The sequence below is a fragment of the Dermacentor albipictus genome, chromosome 3, assembly GCF_038994185.2.
Source record: "Dermacentor albipictus isolate Rhodes 1998 colony chromosome 3, USDA_Dalb.pri_finalv2, whole genome shotgun sequence".
Taxonomy (NCBI): domain Eukaryota; kingdom Metazoa; phylum Arthropoda; class Arachnida; order Ixodida; family Ixodidae; genus Dermacentor; species Dermacentor albipictus.
In genome coordinates, this window is record NC_091823.1 from 20,902,932 (window position 1) to 20,928,156 (window position 25,225).

General features: G+C 43.8%; 1 long non-coding RNA gene across 1 annotated transcript in view; it reads left to right on the plus strand.

Annotated features, from left to right (window-relative positions):
• LOC139057824 (uncharacterized) overlaps positions 1 to 18,461 on the plus strand; it is a 505,013-nt gene extending 486,552 nt beyond the window's left edge. The window contains exon 4 of the long non-coding RNA XR_011513019.1: positions 18,366 to 18,461. This is a non-coding gene — a long non-coding RNA (uncharacterized lncRNA). The remainder of the gene's footprint in view (positions 1 to 18,365) is intronic.
• The last annotated feature ends 6,764 nt before the right edge of the window (positions 18,462 to 25,225 follow it).

A 25,225-nucleotide genomic window follows, 5' to 3' on the forward strand; every position in this document is an offset into this window, starting at 1 on the left:
GAGATATATGCCGAGTTATAAGTGTACGTTGGTGCATTGGTCAAGCTCTACAATTGCATATATTTGTCTTGACGTAGACGCAATTTTGGAATGCCGAAAATGACGTTAAAACGAGTGATATGGCCCTCTTGATATTCCCTCTCCAGCTTAATCAGATGTCATAGCTTCCGACATCAACTTCTCGCGGATATAGATATAATTGCTTAGGGATGAAAATATATGCAGATTGCGTTAACGACTAAACAAGAGCGCAGTTTGGGAACTCATGTAAATAAATCTGAGGTTTTATGTGCCAAAACCACGATCTGATTATGAGGCACGCTGTAGTGGGGGACTCCGGAAATTTGGACTACCTGGGGTTCGTTAACGTGCATGTAAATCTAAGACAGTGACCAACTCTGATTTTCTGTCTGTGCTCCTTTCTTTCTTTATCTCTTTGTTATCACTTTATCTCCCCCTCCCCCCTTTCCTCAGCGTAAGGTAGCAAATCGGATCTTCCCCTCTGGTTAACCTCCCTGCATTTCCCCTTCCATCTATCTCTCTCTCTAAGTACAGGGGTGTTTTCACATACGTCGTGTTCATTAGCCGTTACATAAAATTCATGGTATGCAGTGGTACCAAGGAATTTGTCCGGCGATGAAGTGACGACGTTGGCGAGGCTATTTTCGAACCGATTAAAAGACGTTTCGCCTACCTTCCTTCTTCTAATGAGAAATATTTATTGATCTTACTTCTCGGTGCAGCTGATCTGAAGCCTCCTATTGGTACCATCTTTGATGGGGACAAGTCAGAAATCGTATGGGATCCGGAAAACTGGTTGGGCTTATTAGCTTTCGTTTTGTTTCTTTATTTTCTTCGGTCGTGTCAGCCGGAAAATTTTGAAGTTCCAGGTTTATACTTACATTAATTTCACTGTACACCATGCGACCTGTGATAAATAAATGGAACATATGCCTATCTGCTCTTCTCCAGCCTGCCAGTGAACGTCCGCTTTGCGATACGCTCTAGTTCGGAATGTCTCGACGAAAGTTCTTGAAGTTCCTCGGAGTCCATCTGAGATTACTTAGCGGCCCTTAGCCGCCGTTGTGATTGCTTCCCTCTAGATTGGCACCACAGGTGAAGGGTGCGGTCCCTGGCTTGTACTTCAAAGTATCGTTATTGAAATGTCTTTAGAACATATGCAATATCGCTCATTTTTTTCCCTGGGCACAGCTATTATATTGACAACGTACGCCACAATATCCAGAGCTAAGTTCCTTGAAAGCTTTTGTCGTGAAGGAATATGTTACCAATATCGCTAAAGCCAAATTGATATGCACATATCCCACAACGTGAGATCTTGTTGCCTGCGCATATACTGTCTACCTATAGTAAGCGTGGTCCTGCTTTCTAGCTTCAAGTGCTCACATCACGCCATTTGCCAAAATTAGTCTGCGCACACCCAGCGCTGACACTGCTTCGACTACTGACTCCTCTCACCCCGGATGCCCTGAAGAAGAAAAAATATAAAGAAAAGAATGTACGCGCCTTTCTGCCGCCGTCTTGGCCAGTGTGAACACGCCCGAAAAAGAGAGGCTGAACCCGCGATAGAAAAGAAGAAAAATGGAAATTCTCGATGTTCTGCTAAACTTGGGCATAGGAACTGCTAGCCTACTGTTCATAAGGGGGAAACATCGATTAACCAGTAAAAAATAAAACGTCTATTCGTATGGATCAACTTAAACAACTTTATAGAAAATCCGGCAAAGTTTAACGACCCGGGCTCAGGTTTCCCACGCCAAAGTGGTAGGCAAGAAACTTTCTGCAATTAAAGTTTTCTCATGGTGCCTGGCTCTAAGTCTCTACCACCTCTGTCTAGGTTGGAAGTTGATCCCAGTGGCGTCAGCTTGCCTGAAATACCGGAACCAGCGCTGCCTGCGCGGATGTTATAACTGATGCTCCAAGCGAGGCGGTGGGAGTAGTGGAGTAATATCATCCACAGCAGCAGCAGCAAAAGAAATAAAAAGAAAAGAAAAAGAAAGATAAGGACGGCAAGCTTGTGCTACTTTGCTGAACTGCTACCTAATTTTCAGCGAAGCTGTCTTTTTTGTGTGGTTACAATCATAACTTCAGTTGCCTGGAATTAAATCACATAGGCTACTTTAAAACATTGTCAGTATATGACTGTCCCGATTGAAACCTTGCCCACATGAAACGTTTTCAAGCACTCGTTAAGAATTCAATCGCGCTCAAAAGAGTCGATATGCGCACCTCTAGTAATGTTTCCCGAGGCAGTAATGTATACACACATCTTACTTCGGCAGAATATTGGCCATAATATCCTTCAATACCCCCCCCCCCCTCCCATCCCCGCCCCTTTAAGGAAAAAGGTGAACTTGGCTCAATAAGACTTGATGTTGGGTAAGTTGATTCATACTACTCGCAGTGTGAACTTGCTGTCATTCATATGTTCTCACAGCGCAAGTGTATAAGTTCAAGATTGTTCGTAAAAAAAAAAACCTGATTCGCTTGCATACATAATTTACTGCTAAGGCCTTAACCAGTGCATACACTTAGAACTTCTGCTTTTTACCCATACTTTCCCTAACTTTAAACAAGTATAAACAAGGTACCCGTCTAGGTCACAGTGGACGCACGAAAATCAACTACAACCTCGTATAAAGACTGAAAAGGAAAGATGCGACTGCTTAATCGCATTTGCTGTTTTGTACAGTTGTTTTAGGACTGTGGGCAACATTGCGGATAAGTGCAATATGACACTTTGGAATGTTTGAAAAAGTAATTTTCTACAAAGACTGTAAATATAATACATTGATTTCACATTTATCATTTGCCATTCACAACACGATTCGCACTCCAACTAAATATAAAGAGCGTGCATCGCATAGTTCACCGAGAAAACGGGGGAAACCAACTACACGCGTCGTGTACTGCTTCGAAACTGTGAGAAGAGTATTCAGTAATTATATTCAAAGCACAAAATTAAATACACACTTCAAGTTTTCAAACTGGGACCATAGGTTGGTCCCTGTTTCACCTAAATAGGAAACATCTCCCGTTTTTCGCCCTCCCAGAGAAACAAAAAACTTTTTTTTAGTTTTAATATAACGGGCCTCTAAACGGGTCGAAAATGAGGGCTTAGAAATTGTCATTTAACCAATAAATAACATACACACTTCAAAGTTTTCTGTTTGTTGTCCCTTGCATTGCCCATATTTTCGCAAAATATAAACTTGCTGAGTGATCTACTTCTTTCAAAAACATGTGAAAACAGGCATTTAACGTTCTTGAGCGCTTCTAGTCCCATTAACAGCTTCGCTGTAAAAAAAAAAACGAACACGGTGGCAGCAGCAGCGTACCAACAGCACGGTGGCGGCGGCAGCAGCAGCAGAAATCGCGTCATGAATTGCTGGCTTGCCTGCTGGCCCGTATTACGAACTGGTACGACAGAGTGATAGCCACTGGTGATACTCCTATCCGGTCTAGTCTTAAGCAAGTAAATAAAGGAATGGAAGGCGGAAAATTTTTTATTCTCAATGTTCGATGTCGGTCATTTTTTGTTCACGCCGTCAACAAATCAACGTGCAAAGCAGGGACCTTAGGATCAGCGTGTTTTGCTCCGAAGAGGCATCAGTTTTCACCCAGCAATAACAAGCAGAGAAAGTTTAAATTTATAAAATCGATATATTGTTGCTTGAGCTGTGGTAGAAACTTGTGACTCCCTCTCATTCTCATTCTAAACCTATGTGTTGGATTTTACCCTCCACAGCGAGCAAAGGAGAAAAGAGATGTGGCAGGTGTAGGAGCAATGTTGCTTTAGCGCAGAATACGTTTTCAGGCGCCTTTTGGTGATGTCGAATTCTCGAATGATGGAGGATGACAGAAAATATATTTAATACCTGATTGCGCTTTATCATACCAGGGTCACGGAACTACTGCAGCTTTAGCTATCCATTTAGAACACGTTCCTAGCTCTTACTTTCGTTTCTACATATTCATCTCACTCTCTCAGCCTCAACTTAGCCTAGTGACGTCTGTATTTACAGGGGCTCCACGTTGAAAACTTCAATTTCGCCACTGAAAAAAAAAATTATTTGATTTCTCAACCAAAGTACAGAGCGAGAGAGACAGTAGAAGCAGGAAACACAAGGAAGTTAACCAGAAGGGAAAATCGGGTTTGCTACTCTACACTGGGGGAGAGTGGGGAAGAAGAGATAAAGAGATAGGAAAGTACAGATCATACAATCACAGCTGGTCACTATCACCGCATACTTAGGCTACACAGGGCAGTAGTGCTTCTAGCAGTATATGCATCAGTTCAGGCTACAGCTGCTTGTACAGGCCTATTGACCTTAACAACAACACAACACCGAGACATTTTAATCTTTATTTTTTCAATAACTAGGGCGCCGAAGATTTCAGAGAGCTCATCCTTTTCCATTTTTTTAGCAGCAAGCGCACGCAGATTTCAAAACTGCGCCGCGAGCTTGAGCAGAGAAATCGACGATTTTAAAATGACTGAAATCATGCACACCGGTACTAAAGAATCAAGAGCAGTAATAAAACGGAGCCCGAAGCATTCTGATACCTTTCGAAATGATGAAATGAAGTATGATACCCCGCTATCGGATAACATGGTGTTGTTATGGGAGCCGCATGAATAGAAAGTTCCTGGAAACTTCCCGGGAATGGAGCAACGCAATCATTTCAGTTTGCTCTCGCATCTGTGTGCGTCACGCAGCACGCTCAAGCGGGTTTTCCGTTTTCTCTGCTTGAGTAGCGATTATCTTGAGATAGACAGAACGAGGCTCCGGAATTTTGCCTTTATCTCTTGCTTATACGAGATTGAAGAGAGAGATCCAGACACAACACAGGTTTAGAGTAGGAAGATTTTTTTGCTTCCGTTTTCTCTACTTAAGAACAGACATTTCAGGTTCGGTTCAGTTGCACGCGGAGTTACGGGGAGAGCACGGCTCAGCATTCGCGCATTCGGGTGAAATAACTGATTGGTATGATAACGCGTAAGCTTACTTTTGGAGGGAACACATGATTAGACAGGAGAGGTGGATGCTAACTGAAGCTCAATAAAAAAGTACAGTGAAATATGCTATATTTGTAGAAGTGGAAGAAGATTGATCGCAATCTATCAGCCTTTCCGAGAAGTGGTACGTCGCTGCGGGAGAGTATATGTTCAAGTATATCCTGCCCTTCCATTGTAAAGAATGGAGCAGCTGTACATCAACGTGTGCGACCTGCGCCACGATCAATTTACAAATCGCGCATTTCATGCGCCCTCATTTCTCTCAATTGTAGGGCAACGTTACTGCTCATGAAACCATATGCCTAGGCGTGCCGGACACAGCGATATGGCTGGCCACTTATTATGCAGGGCGCCGATTTTCATCAGTGCTACCACCGTCGATGTGTTTCAGGTAGTCACACTTCAGAGCTCCCGTCTGGGAGCAGATAAATTGGCATTTTAATTTTATGCTTGTGGAATAGCGGGCGAAACAATAGTTGCCAGAATTTTCAGTCACCTCCAAATCAATCAATCAGTCAATTAATGAGATCTGCAATTTTTCGTAATATGTCAAGTCGTGAAGTAGAGCCACTGTGCGTGTTCTTGAGTGACGGGAGCAGATGTTTCACCGATGCGAACCCACCCCTTTTTCCTTTGACCCTTAAACCCACTCAAAAAATAAAAGAAAAAAAAAGCACACTGAATAAAAAAATTAACCTTTAGTGATTAGGGCAAAAGTTCGAACATGCAATCACGAATAATAATAAAAAAGGATGACCTCTCATTTGTGAGCACGAAGGCGTTCTTTTAGAACAGTTCTTGACAAAATGTCAATTGAGGGTAAAGTCAGGACAAGTTGACGTCATTGCGGGTTGAATTAGATGTTGGCCTGAAAGAAAAGAAAACTTCCGGCTTTTGTTTTTTTCCGGGAACAGATGGTGTAGAATGTGATCAGAGTAGATTGCGCCTTGTTCAGAACTTGTTACTTATCTCGGCTAAGGAAAAAAAAAAAACTTGACTGAATTACTCCTGCGGAAGTTCTAAAGGTGAGGGACCGCCCACATTATGTCCATTGTGTCGGTATGTCCTCATAAATATAACAACTGCTGCATTGTTGGTTAAATTATCCTTTGCCGTTAATTATCATGACAGTAGTGTAGTGTTATTGATAGTAAAATAACTAAAAAAGCAGCTCATAAGAACAATCCGTCGACTAAATGTTGTCCATATCTACAAGGCAGCTGCGAATAATAGCGTCCGTGGCCTTTTCTTATTTGCCATGGCTACTTGGGCAGAAATGTCGTTACTGAATATATAGTAAAAAGGGACGTATTTCAGGGACAGAAGAATTCATCGTGAACGCAAAACTGTTTCATTCTTACACATTATGGCCCCAAGGGCGCGCTAAGTGGAGACAGAAGTAGAAGTACATTGTTAGCATGAACTGTGGCACCCAAAACGCATCGGAGCACTTTCTTTCTTATTTCTTTTTTCACAAGTCTGAGCACTATGTTCGCGGGGAAGATTCTTCTGTAAATTGTATTTCGCAGAGGCGCATCTTTTGGAATAAAAGGAGCTTCGTGCGCTTGTAGTCAGTGAGTCGCAGAATTTTGTGTGTCCATAGTGCTTATGTTCTTGGCGTTTTCCGAAGAAAATAAGTATGCCATGGCTGCCGTCTACGGTAAGCAGTAATCGGCATCGAACATTATTATTCCTCTGGTCTCTGGAAAGGTGCTTGGTTTCTGTAGGCCAAGAAGAAAGCGAGGAGACATATTGTAGCATGACTACAGCAAAAGCTCTGTCTCTTTCTCGCACGCCTTTAGGCTTTGCTGGCGGCGTTGACCGAGAATTCGCTATTACGACAGCTTGTTCGAAGCAGTGTTGGCGCCATCGTATTTAGAGCTTGCAGTCTTTTCTGCGGCTGCATTATTATGTGCTTAGGAGAACTCCCGTACAGCACTGAACAACCAAAGGCACGAAAGCGGAAAGTCTGCAAGAAGTGTAGGAGGCAAAGACACTTTTTCTGTCTTGTCACACACAAATTAGTTAGGTAGTTATTTACATATTATTTACATATTACGTATTCTGAGGAATGGTATGGTCTCATCATGGGTTTTGAAATTAAGAACCGTTAGGGCACTTTTTGCAGCATGACATCTTGGTTTCTCGAAGACGTGGCTTTTCAGCTAATATGCACGTACATGTCACCAAATAATAAACGTTTCCCCATTACAAGTGGCTCATAAATGTTGTTGCCGTTCTTATTGCTGTTCCTTGACTTTATTTATAACCGCCGTGGTTGCTTAATGGCTATTGTGTTGGGCTGCTAAGCATGAGGTCGCGGGATCGGATCCCGGCCATGGCGGCCGCATTTCGATGGGGAAGAAAGGCGAAAACATCCGTGTACTCGATTTCGTTGCTCGCGAAAACACCCGATTTAGGTGCACGTTAAAGAACGCCAAGTGGTCCAAATTTCTGAAGCCCCCCGGTTCGGCGTGCCTCATAATCAGGTCGTAGTTTTGGCGCGTCAAACCCCATACTTCTTTTTCTTTGTTTGACGATTTGCAAAGGTAGAGGAATTACATGTGATGGATGAACATGTCCCAGGTACTGGACTATGCTGTCGGTGCTAAAAGCAGTATATTGTTAGAATATTAGAGTACTTGTGTCTTCTGATTTGTGTGCCTAGTGCGTGTTGAGATTTTTTTCTTCGGTATACCAGCTTGAGTAGTGTACTTGAGCTTTTGGGACGGCCTGCTTTAAAGAAGCTTACCTTCCCTTTTTCTGTGACATCGAATGAGAGTAGCTATACAGCTGTGTAAGTAAAAGAAAGAGCCATAGCATAGACACCTGGGTAAGCCTTTAGCAAAATTGCGGTATTCTCGGCCATATAATTCAGTACATTATTACGGAGAGAAAAGGCAACACCGACGAGAACGTTATTTGAAGCTGATGGCCGTGCATTGCTATGCCAGTATATATTGCCAGGTTATGTAATGAATACGACGAGACAGAAACCGTTTTCCTTTCTCCATATACTTAGCGAGTTACTCTGCCCGTATTCCCAAGAATTTTGTATACGCGAGAGTGGTTTGTTAAACAAGTGTCGTGAAAACTGAAATCTATATAATCAAATATGGCGATGCGATTATTTTATGCTTGTTTACAAACACTAGTACAATAGTATTAGACGCATGGTCAGACAGGTTCCTCACAGATCGATTATATGAACTTAGCCGTAGTTCCCCATCTAAGTTAGTCGAAAGTTCAGAAATAGCTACATAGAAATGACAACTACTTAATGTTAAGCATAAATGAGGGGGCTTGAAAAAAAATGGCAGTGGGGCGACGCAATAGATTGGTGTCATACTTATTTGTGGAGATTATACGAGGAAGAAAAGCAAGCAAAATCTGCGAACCTTTACGAGGTAGCCAACAGGCAAAGGTACCACATCCGTTATGATGAAACCTCGATTGCTGCACATCAATCTGCACAGAAGCACCTACATTGTGCTGTCAGTATCATCAGCGCTGTCTTCAAGAAAGTGTGCTGCTTTATGCTAAACGCACCTCACGCATACGAAGTTACGTCATTTGAGTAGCATTTATTGGGACACGTCTCTGCAGGAAATTAACTGGGTTTTTTAACTGTTATGTGGGGTTCCGGAAAGTGCGTGTGTTTGTATGCTTATTCCACCTCTACAATAAAATTCAAACGAGAACTTAAGTGAATATGCGCACGGAAATGTTGATGAAACCATGGCGGCATGTCCGTCTACTTTCTTTTTAAATTCCAAGTTGTTTCCGCTCCACTTGTCGTGTAGAATCTAATACGACAGGAGATATAAATTTGATGAGTCTGTCTTACTCACAGGTGAAGAGAAAACCCTTTTTACATTTGGCATGTCACGCAGAGCAACCCATTCAGAAAAACCCGCAAACGCCGTATCAGCATCCCGTTCTAACAGTAGGAACCCCAGACCGCTGCGTCCCCATTCCTCTCTCAATGATCGACGCCGCGAGACAACTTCGCATTCCAGCACGCACGATCTCCTTAGCAGAATGGAATACCGCATTCACAAGGCGCGCAAAATTGCACAGACTAAACCCGTCAGTGCAACTCAGACCTCCGGCCGGTCTGCACTGACGCGATGCGTCTTTTCTGTGTAGGTTGTGGCTTGGAGTTCCCTTCAGGAATGCCTACTCTGCACTAATTGGAATGCCTGGTAGTCCTGCAGCTTGGAGGCGCTCGTAATGGGAAAGTTGTAGCACGATAAGGTGGCTGCTTCTGAAATCTAACAATTTCTAATTAACAGCTTGTTAGAGGGAATACTCGTTGAGCTGCAGATCACTAGTGCCGTTTAGGTGCGATACAATCTTCTGTACTTCAACAGTAACGCATGCTATTCGTAGGTCGTAAGTAAATAAATGCGCTACAATGTCAGCACCAGTGTTTCTCCTATAAGCTCCGGTGTCTGCAGGCTAGATATGCGTTCGCCTCTACTATACAGGATGTCCCACATAACTTGAGCCAAAATTTTAAAAATGAAAGGCGCGTTGGAAGCGAATTGAACAGAACACACACTATTCGCAATAGCCTATTGTAACTGAGAAAATGTTTTGTTTTCCCCATAACTCACTAATTCAATTAGTTTAATTATTCAACTTTTTAAATATTGGCTCAGGACCCAAGTATGATATGCAGATTAGTAGAGCGCCTTCAGAAACCACCGATCGAGTTGTTTCCTTTACGATACGTCTCACGTAGTCCCCTTTTCCGGGTTGCAAAGAAAGCCCAGGAAATATGAAAAAAAAGCCAGCTGACGGAGCGCTTGCGCATTGGTATCGTGCTGCTCTTAAGCGTGCGTTCGGTGGACAAGGTCGGCTCCTGTCGGACGATGGCGAAAATGCATGCTGCTGGCAGAGCGCTGCCGATGAGATAAAGAACGCCCTGCCGCTTGCTCGTCGCCAGTCACGATGCAGCCGACCTTGTTCACCAAACGCACGCTTGAGAGCAGCACAATATCTTTGCGCAAACGCTCGGTCACGTGGCTTTTTTCATATTTCGCAGGCTTTCTTCGCAACCCGCAAAAAATTACAATGTGAGACATATCGTAAAGGAAACAACTCGATAGGTGATTTCTGAAGGTGCTCTACAAATCTGCGTATCATACTTGGGGTCCTCAGCGAATAATTTAAAAATTCGCTAATCAAACTTAATCAATTGGTGAGCTTTGGGGAAAAAAAAAATGTCTGAGCTACTATAGGCTATTGCGAATAGAATACGTTCGGTTCAATTCGCTTCCGACGTGCCTTTCGTTTTTAAATTCTTGGCTCAAGTAGTGTCGAATTATTGGCTCAAGTGTGACAGCAATGGGTCATGACTGGAGTTGTGTGATGCTGCTTATTATTGCCACTGCGAGAATGAAAATTCCTTTAATAAACCAACAAACCGATCACAATTAGTTCTGCGGGATCTCTCAGTAAAGTGTGTTAACTTTTCTCGTATATTATCAACTGCATTATTGTACATAAATTAAGTATTTTCCAATAAGCATACGTAATGCTCGTAGATGATCCAAGATGTATGCGAAATCATCTCCGATATGAGTAAACTGCCGCAAAGATTACCTTATTACCAGGCAAGTTCGCCACATTTCGATAAACAAGCTCCATCGTTTCCGTCGAGATGAAGCAGTGAGTGCCGATGAGTTAGCGAAGAAGGGGGGCTGTACTGATTATGCATCCGAGGCCCCATGTATATTACCGAGCACTCACCCGGATAAGCTCCGCGCTGTGCTCTTTGCTATAGTAATAAAACAATACACGAGTATTCCGAAGGTGCCGAGGCAATCATTGGTGACGGCTTCCATCAGGAAATTACCTGCTTTCTGGTATAAGAGTGCGAAGCAGAAAGGAAGTAGCTTGACGGCCTGTTCCGACCGCGGTGGTTGGTACCTTGTAAGAGGCTAATGGTCTTTTGTTGTTGTTGTTGTCGTCGTTACTCGGGCTTCAATCTCCTTGGGGCCCATTTGCTGAAGAAGCGGGCGCGAGTAGCACTGCTTTTACTGCCACCTAGTGCTCTGTTCACTTCGTTCCGCCTCCGCGGCAGCCAGGTGTTGGTGTGATCATTAAACGCGCTTCATCCAAAGATGAGAAAAGCGCAGCACTGCGCTCGCTCGCGCCAGTGCCTGCCGATAGGTTGGAAGCTTGTGCTTGGTGCACTCGTTGACCTTTAACGGTGCTCACTGGAGGTTTGTTCGATGGTGTCTTCAGGCAAAACACTTTTCGCGAATAGAAAGTGGCATTGTCGAAAGCGTGCTGGCTCTCAACGCGAACAAATTTCTAAAGACATTCTTTGTGCTGACAAATTACTTTTGCGGCGTCGGTTAACGGCGGGGAGGTCACAGTCCACCTGGCATTTTCCCACTGTCAAAAATGAGAGAAGAAAAAGTGCGGTACATTCAACACTGTCGTTTAAGAGTTCGTGATTAAATTCTATGTCCTGCAAAGGCTACCTTTCCCACTTATGCGCCCATCGCAGCAGTAAGTTGCAGATACGAGTTGTTCTTATTGAGCTCATAGAACCGGCGACGTTCAGTGAACGACGCTATACCATTTGCTCTCGCACATCAAGAAAGAAAGCAAAATGAAGCACACTAAGTGGCACGACTAAGAGCTTTTCAAGCTTTCTTCGGACTGGCCGTGCCAGTCTGAAAAGGAACAAGAGATTGTCACTTCAAAATAAGCTTGTGAGCAAAGAAACCTTCCGTTCATGCATACGAATAGCAAGTAGCGTTAAATAAGAATACATGCGACATTGTTTTGAAATAAGATGCACAACTCGTCATGTACTCGCCGTGGTAGCTCAGTGTCTGCTGAGCTCCGATGCGCCAGTTCGATACCGGCCACGCCGGCCGAATTCCGATGGGGGCGGAAAGCAGAATGCTCGTGTACGCAGATTTAGGTGCACATTAACAAATTATATGTAGCTAAAACCAATGTGAAGTCACCCAAAACGACGTGGCTTATAATCAGACCGTAGTTTCTACACGTAATACCTAAGAATTGGAATTATATTTGTAGTGTGTAGTAGCAAAATACAAGTTCCTCCTTCCACAAAAACTATCTATTTTTTGTTACATATTACACATTCAAATCTTGCCACTTAGAAAACGGCTTCGGAAAAAAAGTATTTTCGTTTCATCGATTAACTCTCGCCTTTTTGACGTGGTTGAAACTATAGAACACTATTTTATGGATTGTAAAGATGTCATTTTATTCTAGGATGTCCTCTATAGAAATGATAAGAATTCTCTTGGTTTGAATTCTCACAATATCCGATACCTTGTTGTTCCACGTGATGATGTACCATACGATATGTTTTTACTGGTAGGCCTGCATAGCCTATGGAAAACTCGTATGCAAGTCCGAAATGCAGAAACAATAGTTTCCTTAAGATTCCTTTTCCCTCAAATGATTGCGCCCTTATACGACATTTACGATCAACAAGAATGTTAGCCGGATTGGTATCAAATTTTTATTACGTGTTTAACTTCTACTTTCAAGTTTCTGTTCTGATGGAAAATGTTTCTTTGTGTGACGCATTCTTTGTACTTATTGATCGTATACTTGTGATCGCTTGTGGCGCCCTGGTGCTCATATTATCGTAAATAGTTCCTGTACGTACATAATTTCTTTCGTTGTAATAAATATCACGTGACTTAGTGGTAGAGTAGATCCCAGCAGGAAGTGTTTTTTTTTTTATTCCCGGCCATAGATCCTACGGACACCGGACACCGGTGGCGAAGGCACCGGATGCCATCGCCACTCGGAACAGATGTTGGAATGAGCGCATAACAGCTTACGCTGTAATAAGTCATTGCGTACACGATGACAAGCTCCGCAAGGGCGGCACTGACATCTTGACGCGGTAATAATTTGAGCAGGTTTTCTATGCAGCTCGTTGCTCTGATTTCTTCGAGGATTTGCGGCCATAATCACGTTGTGTGATCACAGCCCCAAATAATCTTGGCTCTTCTTTTTTCGAGCATCATATTACGGACATGAGCGGCAGCACCATATTATGGCATCATTGGTAAACATTCTTTTAGTCGACAACATGGGTGAAACAGCGCTTGAGGAACAGTTCCTAATAGAGTATTTCGCCCAGGAGCGGAGCCCGCTGCTGCTTTAGGCCTCTGGCATTTATACTTCCAAGCGAAGGAATTAGTGTGCGTGCTGATCCTCTCTGAAGCAGAAATACCGCCAGAATTTGGGGCCGACTCCGCTTATTCACCATCGTAGATGAACTTCCGCTAACCATGCCAATAACCTTTTCGTCCTAGGAGCTTCAACATATTTTAGCAACTATTAGAGGCTTGTGTCTCCTCATTGCACAAACTGGCGACTACAGATGACAGTTATTCACTCTGTGTGCTTAATTTGTTGCGCGCCATCTGCCACAAAGACCAGACGACATGTGCTGCTGAGAACCGTTGTACTGAGCGCAGCGCCACCTTTGCGTCATGATGCGGAGAAGTGGCCAACTACGCTCCAGACGGATCGGTCGGAACATCTAAAAACATTATGGGGTACGTTTTAGGTACCAAAACCACTTTCTGACTATGAGGCACGCCGTAGGGGAGGACTCCGGAAATTTTGACCACCTGGGGTTCTTTAATGTGCACCTAAATCTCAGTGCATGGGTGTTTTCGCATTTCGCCTCCATCGAAATGCGGCCGCCATGGGCGAGATTCGATCCCGCGACCTCGTGCTCAGCAGCCGAACACCATAGCCACTGAGCAACCACGGCGGGTCAGTCAGAACACCTACTCCACCATAACGGCGGCATGGCGGCGGTATCATCGGCGACGCCGAACGGGCGCCTCGAGTGTCCGTATAGATGGTGTCGCAACAAAAGCAAAAATGGAGTTCAGCTGCACGGTGTTCTGAAGTGCGAGGCATAAAGTATCAACGATGTCATTATGCAGTTCCCAACGGCACATATATTGTACTGTATGGACTGAAAGTATGCAACTGGCAGCTGCATTTTATTTCACTAAAGTTGCATAAAGTAAGATGGAATTTCCAAAAATTATGTATCGTGTTTATTCACATTACAGTGTTATCGACGGCGCGCTCTCCGTCGAATATGTTGATCGATAGAATTAAAATAAATAAATAAACGAGAAACTTGTTCACTGCCGTGATTGTAAATAAATAACCGTCACAGTGGTCAGCGAACTGTAATACATATATATATATATATATATATATATATATATATATATATATATATATATATATATATATATATATATATATATATATATATATATATATATATATAAGCACACCACTGTGACGTATACTTCGCGAAACTGACTGAAGCGATTAATCGTTTTCACATAAGCTCTATATAGTGCATTCTACTTTCCCACTTAATATGATGTAATATATGCAGTTTACAGAATTGCTATGTCTGTTTCTTTGTCTAAAGTTACGGAGCTGCAAACACTGTTCTAGAATATTTTTAGGAATTTATGGATATAATGAAAATTTCTATTTAGGATCTGAGACCCTGAATTAACGAAAATGCGGTAGCGTTTTGCCTAAAGGCAAGATATTTCACTCGGATCGGTTTAGAGGTTGTTTAATGGAAAAATTTATGCTTTTGACGGGCATTTGACCAAAGAGAGAAGGCAGGAATGTTAACCAGGAATGCATCGGATCGGCTACACTATGCTCAGGGAAAAAAAGAGAACACGGAGATGAGAAAGAGGGGATGGAAAGACGCGGTCAATGCGTGTACGGACGCCCACATTACGCAGACAACGGCGCGGACACAGGCCACATTCTCAAGCTTCAAGCAAGTGCCTTCCCTGCCTGTATTTGCAAGGAGGAATGAAGTTAGCCATAAACTCCCTCTTAATTTAATGCTGGGATTTCTTTAAGTAAAATAGTTGCTTGTCATGCTGCTTAGTTGTGGGAGATTGGTTTCACTTTCCACGTACAGGAATGTTACGTGCTCCTTGAACGACTACGAAAAATACCTGACAGCTGTGTGCTCACGTTATTCTTTGCACAACACTTTTATAGCTTTATTGCAGATAGCTCGAGCTAATGTTTGATAAAAATGACATTTTAAGGCCAAACATCACTTTAATTGCTATTTCTTTTCTCTTCCACCAACTGCGTCAACGAGGGTGTCGGTTTACTGCTTTGCTCATTTTTATTATAATTTTGCTGATTTGCATGCGTCTTTTCATCTGGCAACACAACGAAACATTGCCACAATCAATCTTGTATTATATTCTAATTATGCATCGCAAGAATGTTTTTGCTTCATAGTATAGCACAAGAACGAAGCATTAAGAATACGTTACATAATTTGAGGCAGCTCTACTGCCGGTGATTTTCGGCAGGGCGAAAGTATAGATCGACGCAAGGTTCTGCTCAAAGCAACTTTCTGTTGCCCGTAAAGAGTGTTTGCTCCGTGTAATTTGCAGCACGTGGAAGGAGGGGCGTGCAGTGCTTGTTTGTTGTTTTCCACGTGCAGTGAAGCGAAAGGAAGCAGATGGCCGCTATGTTCGCATCACGCTTTGTGGTCACCTAGATCCTCGAGCTCTCCTGTATGCTGTAGTGGGGCGGCGGTAGGTTCGGATAGTTGAAGCGATCACAACAAATCGCCGCGGGCATTATTGGGCTATCAGGAAAGTCGTAGCACACGTGTAGGTTTGACGGTGCCCCTTGAACAGATGGTGCATATTGATTTCTTCTCTAGCCAGCTGTCCACCCATTCGGACAACGACAATATAAATATGCAAGCATCTTTAGGCTTGAGGATGCTTATGCTTACCTTCTTCTGTGTGAAATTCGCCACGCCGTACGGGGCAGTGTTAGGCCTTATCACATTCTCATAACGGTTTTGACACCGCATAGCGCTGCTCGCAAGCAAGATCGGCCCTTAGGCAGTGTGTCTTTTTTCGCATGTGGTCATTTTCTACATGAGCGACTGGAGCTGCAAAGCTTTAACAGGATTCAGATGAAAAAATATAGATTGAAAGTTGGCGCAAGAGATCCGCTAACTGAAAAAAGCGATGGGGACTTGACTTTCACGTTCAACGTGTGCAGATGACGTCATTTTTTAGTTGCTTGAATGCATTCATTGCAAATTCTGAAAGGGAGGTAATGAATTGGACGTAACGAGTTCATGGCACATTGTGCTATACATTACCCTCAATGTAGAAAAAGTTGCGGTTGTTCTGCCCAACTCATAGTCGGCGTCATGCCGCAGTCTTTAAATGCGATTACATTTAACGAACTATTTAACGTACTTTAGGTGGGGGCGCAATGCAGAACAGCTCGTGTACTTAGGTTTAGGTGCACGTTAAAGAACCACAGGTTGTGAAAGTTAATCTGGAGTCTACTACTACGGCGTGCCTCATAAGCACATCTTTTTCTGGAACGTAATAATTATACCATTTTAAATTAAGTTTAGCGGATTTCTGACCATCTAGAGGCGCCGCTCGTCGCATGGTTACATCCGGCGTGGTACTGAACATATTGCGTGCAGTTCAATGCGAATGTGGTCGCAAAGCTTTGCTGTTCTATTTCCAGCCGGAACATCGCATTTGGAAAACAAGAAACGAAAGTAAATCTCCTTCACTGCCGTGTGTGTTGATGCTCGCCATAAATTTTGTAAGAATAAACTGTCTTTCAGCCGCTGTCCCCGAAAGGACGTGATTACGTGCGGTAACACATACACGCCGTCACTGAGCAGAGTCGGACGATGAAAACGAGGCAGAGGATAAAAAACACAACGATGAAACATAAATTACTTTTACATTGAAACACTCATTAATCAGACATTCGCATATGTACACTTGAACAAAGTGCTAATAGCAGTTGAAGTGCAACGGGCTACAGTCAAAGAACCTCTGCAGTCTTTTTTATCCATGTCGCTTCCACCAGACACTCAAACTTAAGCGCACTATCACCACGAAGCTTTGTTTGGAATAATGCCTCATTACGTAGCCTAAAGTGGTCATTTCTTCATTCCTTTATGCTACACGAATATTATAATTTTCCAATGACTGTCACGCCCGGTAATTTGCCTAAGTGATCAAAGATAATCCATCAGTGTTCATTAGAAATAATTCCTTATTACAAATTTCTCGAATTGCTCATCATGAAAAATAGCGCGTGATCAAAGAGTTATTAAGCCACCTACTCACATGTTGCAGGGCCTCAATTGTGCCTCGTGTGAGCGAGCTTACTGACTACTCTTTTTATTGCGATATCATTTATATTGGCGCGCAAGGCGAATCCATGTCGTGAGTGTCACCAACACCGCTGTGCTGTCCTGCTCTCGACACCGAATTCGCGAACCGTGCACGGAAAGTCAGGATGTCCTCACATATGGGGACTTCGTTTCGCAGAAAAAAAAAAAAACGGCGAAGCGAAGGGGCTGCACCGTCACTCTCCGCTCAATAGATCCGGTGGTTGAGTAAAGGAAACGGTCTGCCTCGCATTGCTGGCATGTATGTTGTGCGTAGGCGCACTAGAGTTACTTCTGAAGTGTGCATGCCTGGTCTGAGCGAAACGAAGCGTAAACGGTAAGCCGACGTTATCATATATTTCACTGGGCGCCGACTAGCGCCTACGATTTCACACGGTCTCATCTCGTGCACCATTGAGGGGCAGCGCCTGCAACGCCGCTGGCGACGCTCCTTATGACGCCAGCGTAGCGAGATGCTTGGTTGTTTTTTTGTTTCCAGGGTGCTGTTACTTCTGCCCAGCAGCTCTTGCTTTGCCTGCTGCGTCTCGCCAACATGTTGCATGCGCGTGCAGTTGGAACACCGTTTAAGAGTAGTCCAGGCGCTCCACTCGCCGTTATGCGTACGATGCATTTTTTGAAGTGAGCAAATAGGGAGCAAAATGCATTCGCAGAGTGCTTGCTGCAATCGATTCATTACACATGGCTGCAGAGCTTTATTCGAATCTTTTAAAATCTCTTTTTTTTAATATACATATGGCCTTATGAAATATCGCAGAATTATCAGTAATGAAAAAAGACAACTTATGAACTGTTAAAACGGACGGGAAGCAGAAGTAATTTCAAAACTTACAAAGAGCATTCGTAGGAAGCACTGGTTCCTTCCCACAGGTATACTCAGGGGCTTCACACATAATTTCACAGGTATCTGTGGCAACAACTGATGAGGAATAAAATATGTAGAAGCTGTAAACTATGTCAATATACTGCGCTATTTATTTCGCCTTTCAACTGATTTGTTCCTATAAAAGCAGTCTCCAAGGAACATTCTGCCTCTGTTTACAGCCTCTCCTGGCCAAGGATGGTTCTGCCTGAACTTCTTCCACTCAGCCGGAAGTTCGAAATACGAATAACGAAAAGAAGGCGGCGAGGGTAATGTGAACATAGAGTTACTATTAATAAATGTATTCAAACGAACAGAAAACGTTGCCAAGCCACCACTTCCTTTCTAGTTTAAGGTTTTATCCCCCATGCGCTCCAAAACCAAATAGCATGTTTCATTAAAGGAGTTAAACTAAAAATATACACGTCTCAAAATTTCATAACGACGTCCAAAATGTATGCGATGAAAGGAAGTAAATTTTTTTTTCACTCTACGTTTATTCAACCCGTCTTTTGAAGGCAATCCATGAACGAAACAGGCGCACCAGGCTGTCGGTGGTTCGGAGTTATTCTAACGAGTTCCCACTGGATGCCTTAATTAATGATTTAAGAAAGAGAGGTCATTAGGGCATGCACCGAGCACTTCCGGCGTACTCATGTGTGCTTTTACACTGAATTACTTGTAACAGTTGTACACGTGTCCATCTCGAATGTCTTGAATGCCACGCTTCGAGTTTCTAAATTTGTTGAAAATTTGAGTACCAGCGGGTCACTTCAAAACTATGTTGCATAATTGAAGTGTAAGAAGGCGTATGGTAATGCTGCAGATATAAACGAAGTGTATTAGATACACTCTTAGCACGCTGACCCTTAAGTTCACCTATAGTTGCAAGTAACCTATAACAGAAAGGTTAATAGTTAACTAAAACAACGTATCTGTGTTTTTTGTTAATTGCTTTCGTGGCTAGAGGTTACATGTGTCGAAGCGTCCATGTTAAAGGGGACCTGAACCACTCCACGGGCTTGGTGAAATAACATTGTCCGCGGGCATACCATACGCTGCTGTGAACATCTCAGCCATCTAGGCGCAGTGGGGCCGTGCCTGGTACGGGCTTGCAGCCCACACCAGTGGACATTAAAGTTTTGTCTCTCTCTCGTTCTCTCTCTCTCTCAACCATGTTTTGCTGTCGTGCGCTGTGCGTCGAGCTTGCAAGCGGAGCGCGAAGTCAACTTTTCTCTCAAATGCTCTCTTTTTAACAGAAGCCTGATCTTCAATCTCTTTGGACGCTTTATTTCGTAATAAAGCGTAGATACTGCTGCGTAGCATAGATATAACGGCTGCCGCGGGGTGCCGCCACGAGTGCACTGCCTAAGCGCACTGCTGTTGGCCAAGGACAACCGCGTTTGGCTTACGTTGAGAGCGTCATAGGCACTAAAATCGAAAGTCGTGGCGCCTATATACGTTAACATTCAAAAGGAAATTTGAACTGCGTGCCACGGTGACATTTAGAAGGCGGAGCGTTGTGGGGGGCGGGGGGGACGCCCCACCCTGCCGTAGCCTTCGCAGTGCGAGGCATTGAAGAAGGAACGGGAGCACAGCGGAGGCCGATTTGATTGCCAATAAATGCCGCTTCTGCTGAACGCATCGAATTACATATTGGGGGAAAGTATTCCTGAAATAGCCTATTTTCATTTCAAATGCCTTTCTTCCCTTCGATAACAAGTGGTTCAGGGCACCTTTAGAGCCCCGAAGTTAAGACCAACCAAATTGGAAGTGGTATCCTGGATAATTATTCATCCGTAGAAACATTCATTCTCGTTCATGAGATGCAACAAGGAGGAAACATAAAGAAATTGGAGCTCCTCGGTGAGCGGTCGGACGAAGTGCGTGAAAAGCGTGAACTTAACGCTACCGAGTAATCAGCGACGTCCTCTCTCCTGTGCCCAGATCACGGCGTTAATGATTAAGCAGTCCAAAAAGAAAAGCAAAGGAGCTCCGCCCATAGTCGCATATTCCAGCTGAGTTTAACATAGACATTTTGATACTGTGGAAACCGCTGCAGGAAACAAAAGAACAGAGAATGTGAACGGGTTGGTGGAAGGTTTTCGCGTCTGACCCCGGAAGATGAATGCACAAGCGGTGTCCTTGGCGGAGAATTTGCGGAGAATGGTGCTGTGAGCTTATCCGTATCACACTTGTTGATTTGCTGTTTGCACAAGAGCTTTCGCAAAGAGGATAAGAGGGAATTAACGGATTGAGCCAAAGATTACAGCCCAGCAATTGTAATGGCCTGATTTCCGTCCATAAGTTGGGCGCACCACCGGATATAACGAAAAGAAAAGAAATTGAAATGAAAAATAAACGCGAAGTAAATACATTTTGTGCACTGTTTGGAGTGTAAATGATACGCCCACAATGAAGGTGAAGAACTGGAAGATGTTTTTCTGACCTATGCGTTGACGCGGTGGAAGCGATTCATAGCAGCCATTTTAAGTCTTCTTAGCTTTGCTGTTCGTTGTCAAAAGATTGTTCTTTCAGGTAAAAAAAAATTTCGCACCCTTTCAGTTAATGAACGACATTTTGATAATATAGAACGAGTGGTGACTAAATGAGAGAGAGAGAGAGAGAGAGAGAGAGAGAGAGAGAGAGAGGTTTAGTGATGCGTAACGCCGAACGATCGGTCTGAGGTACTTTCCTATACAGTATGAAATTGGGCCGGTTGGTAGGTACATGTTGCACAAAAAACGAGCAACAGCGCCAGACACGTGACTTAGGATGGAGACAGATGAAGCGCTTTGGTGTCTTTGAAGTTGTCAGTAATTGCAGCATCTGGCTTCTCGTTGTAAACGGCAGTGGGTGCAAGAACAAAGTCACCTTCCTTACGCGCCTGGAGCGCCTTGACGTCACGTGGTGCACCACGTAACGAAGTGATCGCGGAGGTCTCGGGAGGCGCAGTTCTTTCCGGAAAACTGCTTTATCAAACTGCATATTTTAATAAACGGCGCCAAACATTCTTCGGCGAGTTTACTGAAGCTCATTTGTGAGCAGAAGAGCCGCATTTATATTCACCTCCGCTAGGAGCCGCACACTTGGAAGGGCAGGATGCACGAGATTATGGCAGAATAGGGCTTGCTGGTGAACTTTGTCCGACAAAAACGTGTGGGTTAAAGTATCTCATATGGTCTAAGATCCAGACACTAAAGCCTGAACGCTGACCTGAACGTTCAATATTATATCTCTTCTCAGTAAGCTGCAGTGATGCGAAATCAGGAAGTCTGAAAAGCTTTCGAAGAATCCGCTTGGTGCAAAAGTAATTACACTAGCAAGTGACGAAATCGTTGGGAAAAACTACCTTTCAGAGCGATCGCCCTCTGATCGATCCGAAAGATGTAAATTGCTCTGCACTATCCTTTCTCCATCGCAGTCTCCGCAACGTATTCAGTCTGGTAGTGTATCATGGTAGGTATATGTTCAGTGCAATATTTGCTTTTGATAGGCATATGAAAGTCTAGAGCATGAAAGGGTGGACGCGCGCATGGCTCTCGTCACAGCTAAACGTAAGCCCTTGTCGGAACTCGCCGAACTGGCCAATGATATGATGGACGATAGGATGGAGTCAATGCTGTCCGTTGTTCTCAACTTCCTGTAGTGGATTCCCTTCGGGAAACAGTAAAAGAGCTCGCTTCTCAAGTCGCCGACTTGCGTCAGGAATTGCGCAACACTCGCAGCTTCCATGGCCGACCCTATCCAACTCATCAGCCTGTCCCGCCGCCTTCCTTCTGTGCACCGGCCGTTTCAACATCCTGAGCGCAGTTTATCATCGCAGGGCCTGTGCTACTACCACCGACGTTTCCGCGCAGCGGCTCGTCGATGTACGTCCCTTCGCTTGATCTGCTCCATCGCTTCTAACTCATCTTTCTCCTCTTAATCCGTGCCCCACGACTCGGTCGTGTCTAAAACCAGTGACGCGCCAGAACAAGAAGAAAAGTTTGCAACAGATGCAATGAATTTGTTAAATGTGCGTTATGACCATCGATGCGTTTTTCCCAGTTGCTTGAACTATTGCTGCTTTATTCTTGGTGGTGTTTTTGCAGATGGTGCTATTTTCGTCGCTATACACAGTCGTATGTAATTTTATGCGAGTTTAACAAATGAAACGTAAGCATGGCTGGATGCTGTAACTTTTCCTCAGAGGTTCCGGTTTTCGACACACAAAATACGTTTTAGACGCTTTAAAGGCTCTAGCTATAAAAGTAGCCGGAAGAATAATATGGCGCAGAAATAATGCAATGCTGAGGAGCTCCCATAGTGTTTTCGTTAAACGTATACTTGGCAAGTAACCCCTAACCTCCCTGCGTTTCTCTCATTTGCATCTCTCTCTCCCCTCTCCCTATCATCATCATCATCACCAGCCTGGTTACGCCCACTGCAGGGCAAAGGCCTCTCCCATACTTCTCCAACAACCCCGGTCATGTACTAATTGTGGCCATGCCGTCCCTGCAAGTTTCTTAATCTCATCCGCCCACCTAACTTTCTGCCACCCCCTGCTACGCTTCCCTTCCCTTGGGATCCAGTCCGTAACCCTTAATGACCATCGGTTATCCTCCCTCCTCATTACATGTCCTGCCCATGTCCACTTCTTTTTCTTGATTTCAACTAAGATGTCATTAACTCGCGTTTGTTCCCTCACCCAATCTGCTCTTTTCTTATCCCTTGACGTTACACCTGTCATTCTTCTTTCCACAGCTCGTTGCGTCGTCCTCAATTTGAGTAGAACCCTTTTCGTAAGCCTCCAGGTTTCTGCCCCGTAGGTGAGTACTGGTAAGACACAGCTATTTTACACTTTCCTCTTGAGGGATAATGGCAACCTGCTGTTCATGATCTGAGAATGCCTGCCAAACGCACCCCAGCCCATTCTTATTCTTCTGATTATTTCCGTCTCATGATCCGGATCTGCCGTCACTACCTGCCCTAAGTAGATGTATTCCCTTACTACTTCCAGTGCTTCGCTGCCTATTGCAAATTGCTGTTCTTTTCCGAGACTGTTAAACATTACTTTAGTTTTCTGCAGATTAATTTTTAGACCCACTCTTCTGCTTTGCCTCTCCAGGTCAGTGAGCATGCATCGCAATTGGTCCCCTCAATATCATCAGCGAATCGCAAGTTACTAAGGTATTCTCCATTAACTCTTATCCCCAATTCTTCCCAATCCAGGTCTCTGAATACCTCCTGTAAACACGCTGTGAATAGCATTGGAGAGATCGTATCTCCCTGTCTGACGCCTTTCTTTACTGGGATTTTGTTGCTTTCTTTATGGAGGACTACGGTGGCTGTGGAGCCGCTATAGATATCTTTCAGTATTTTTACATACGGCTCGTCTACACCCTGATTCCGTAATGCCTCCATGACTGCTGAGGTTTCGACAGAATCAAACGCTTTCTCGTAATCAATGAAAACTCTATATAATGGTTGGCTATATTCCGCACACTTGTCTATCACCTGATTGATAGTGTGAATATGATCTATTGTTGAGTAGCCTTTACGGAATCCTGCCTGGTCCTTTGCTTGACAGAAGTCTAAGGTGTTCCTGATTCTATTTGCAATTACCTTAGTAAATACTTTGTAGGCAACGGACAGTAAGCTGATCGGTCTATAATTTTTCAAGTCTTTGGCGTCGCCTTTCTTATGGATTAGGATTATGTTAGCGTTCTTCCAAGATTCCGGTACGCTCGAGGTCATGAGGCATTGCGTATACAGGGTGGCCAGTTTCTCTAGAAGAATCTGCCCACCATCCTTCAACAAATCTGCTATTACCTGATCATCCTCAGCTGCCTTCCCCCTTTGCATATCTCCTAAGGCTTTCTTTACTTCTTCCGGCGTTACCTTTGGGATTTCGAATTCCTCTAGACTATTTTCTCCTCCATTATCGTCGTGGGTGCCACTGGTACTGTATAAATCTCTATAGAACTCCTCAGCCACTTGAACTATCTCATCAATATTAGTACTGATATTGCCGGCTTTGTCTCTTAACGCATACATCTGATTCTTGCCAATTCTTAGTTTCTTCTTCACTGTTTTTAGGCTTCCTCCGTTACTGAGAGCATGTTCAATTCTATCCATATTATATTTCCTTATGTCAGCTGTCTTACGCTTGTTGATTAACTTCGAAAGTTCTGCCAGATCTATTCTAGCTGTAGGGTTAGAGGCTTTCATACATTGGCGTTTCTTGATCAGATCTTTCGTCTCCTGCGATAGTTTACTTGTATCCTGCCTAACGGAGTTACCACCGACTTCCATTGCACACTCCTTAATGATGCCCACAAGATTGTCGTTCATTGCTTCAACACTAAGGTCTTCTTCCTGAGTTAAAGCCGAGTACCTGTTCTGTAGCTTGATCTGGAATTCCTCTATTTTCCCTCTTACCGCTAACTCATTGATCGGCTTCTTATGTACCAGTTTATTCCGTTCCCTTCTCAGGTCTAGGCTAATTCGAGTTCTTACCATCCTGTGGTCACTGCAGCGCACCTTGCCGAGCACGTCCACATCTTGTATGATGCCAGGGTTAGCGCAGAGTATGAAGTCTATTTCATTTCTAGTCTCGCCGTACGGGCTCTCCCTATAGTAAATATCATATGCCTTTCTTCTCTTTTTGTGTAGTTTTTCAAGGGCAGCGTTGCCTATTTGGTGCATTGAACAAAGCTGCGACAGATCTCTACAAAACATAAAGATCCCCCCCCCCCCCCTGATATCGCGCCATTTTGTTGAGAAAATGACATTTCTGCATTTGTGATATTTTGTATCAATGTCAAACAAGCAAAGTTTGACTTTGAGTTTGATATCCGGAATTTGATCATGCAAAATGATAGAATGGCCTGTGCTGTCCTAGCCTTCCGGAAGAAAGATCTGGAAACCATTAGTTTGCGTGATTTCTAAAATGTTGAGTGCTTGCATATATGATAATGCCACTGCACTCTTCAAACGTGCACGGAAGAGTCTCACAGAGTTTACGCGCTCCGTTCTTAGCAGTCAAAAGCATAGGATC